The sequence below is a fragment of the Teleopsis dalmanni genome, chromosome 1 (genome assembly GCF_002237135.1).
Source record: "Teleopsis dalmanni isolate 2A chromosome 1, ASM223713v2, whole genome shotgun sequence".
Classification (NCBI taxonomy): domain Eukaryota; kingdom Metazoa; phylum Arthropoda; class Insecta; order Diptera; family Diopsidae; genus Teleopsis; species Teleopsis dalmanni.
In genome coordinates, this window is record NC_051846.1 from 162,905,916 (window position 1) to 162,908,343 (window position 2,428).

The following is a 2,428-nucleotide window of genomic DNA, read 5'->3' on the forward strand; positions in this document are numbered from 1 at the left end:
TTCAGCTATGATGAAAAAGAATTTACTTTTACATTATAAAGTAGCATTTGAATATATGTAAATATTATTACACGAATCATTTCATATTAATAATATTCTGCAAATTATTTCTCCGGAAACTTATAGCGTTTTCGATCCGTAAATTTGGATTCAATCTAGATTTACATTCGATTTGTTAAATTTTATTGCCCCACGGACCATTTTTGGGTAATCTAATATTTTTGTAGTAGTGTAGACATTTTTCTTAAATACATGTATCGAATCAAATCAGAGGTAATCTGTCAAATCATATAAATCAGGTGTTCATTTCAGGGTAATCTGGCAAAATATGAAATAATCTTGAGTGTTATACATTTTGCTCCAGAACTACCAATCGAAAATAAAATTGTGCATTAAAAGAGTATTTCGATTGAAAAAGTACTCCAAATATATCAATCAAAAACGCCAGTAGTATCATATTAATATAAGGATTTTTTAAGTTCACCTTATCTTGGACTCACAACATAGTTAGGTATGACCTAGAACGCGGATCAAAATTTTGTTAGCTAGGCATATACATAAAACATTATGTGTATTTGGAGAACTGTTCAAAGTATGGCACTTTAGTTGCATTTGAATTAAAATAGAGTTACAGATTTCTAATTTCAATATAAAATCTGCGCTTTTCTACTATCTGCATTAGATGACTCATAAATAAATATCTTAAATCAAAGTCTCAAATCTTGAGAGTATCGTCCTTGGAAGAACTATATACTCATATGTTTTAGATTAGAAATGGGTAAAAAGGTGCAAGAAAAGAAATAAATGGATGGGAATACGCTGCAATAGTCTTATTATATGCAGAAAGTCTTTCTTGGTAGAATGCCCAGGGTAGACAACGACCAAGTGTATTAAAATAGCTGGATATAACGTATCTGGAGTCAAATCTGCTAAGTTGCTGGCAACAGAGATCTAGAAAAATTGTGAAAACTCGAAACTTTTCCGGGGAAACAATAAAATTAAAAGTAATAGTTCCGCTGCGGTGGATTGAAAGAAACATATTTGGGCAACGATTTGTAGTAAGGCGTTCCATAACTAAAAGAAAGTTACAAACTTTTAATTGCAACGTAAAATCTGTGATTTTTTACGATTTTTCTTTCAAGCTAAAAATCATATTATTTATAAACAAAAATATCAATCAATTCTTGAAAATATGGCGATCGGAACTATATATAGTTGTAGTATAGCCTAGTATATAGTATATAAGCTATGGCTTTAATGCCTGCTCATGGCAGGTTGCGTCTGCTTTAATATGGTGGCAAAGAACTACGAGTACTGACAGACAAATAAAAGTAACTCGAAACTACTAGAATAGCTGAAGGACAGAGAAATTAAAACAGGTGGATATTGTAGAAAACGTACGTTGTACAACACGGGACAAGAGAAAAGAAGCTGGCAGAAAAAGGGCGGCAAGATAAGCGTTGGCGTAAGATTAATAATTATTGTGTTATATTCTAATTAGAGAAATAAAATAAATCGAAATAATATAGAACTGTATTTATGTGTGACTAGCGAAGTTACTACATATATATCTAGAGTTTATTAAATCTGTAAAGTAGTTAACAACAGTGATAAAAGAAAGAGTTCTGCTTTTTCGGGAGTTTAAAAAATTAGTAGTACTAGAGTTATGGAAATGTACCTAAGTTATAGATAAAACCACGGTTGTCGATAACTATAAATGTAATTTTATTGATTTATAATATGTATCAATTATAGAACGTTTAGTCGATTGCTGTTATAGATTGGTGAATATAGAGTATTATAACTTAATACATTCGAAAACTTAACTTTAAACTGATTTTTTTGTAATAATTCATTCTTGTAGCAATTTATTTTTAAATATGGAACTATTTTAGATGCCTGATTAAATTACTTTACTTAAAAAAAAAGTAATTGAACACATTTTCATTATAGTTTCAATTTTCTTTATTTTTTTTATTACTTTGTTTTATAATTTTTTTAATTTTTGTTACTATTGTTTATATTATTATTTAACTGTTTTTCATTTCTTTTATTATGTTTTTTATTTATTTTTTTTTGTATTATTTTTTTTAAATTTTTTTTATATATAATTTTTTATATTATTTTTATATTTATTTTTATTATTTGTTTTTATTATTGATTTTATTTTATTTGTTATTTTTTTATTATTTGTTTTTATAATTTTTTTAATTTATTTTTAAATGTATATTATTTATTAATATATTTCTATTAAGTAAAATAGTCTCTAACGTCTTAACTGACGTTAAAATCAAATTTAATATTTATTTATTATACATTTTATATCGAAAATAATTTATGTATATATGTTTTTATTTATAACATCTATATTTATATACTTCTGTACGTCTCAACAAAATATTATTGCAGTCATTATGAAAAGAAATAA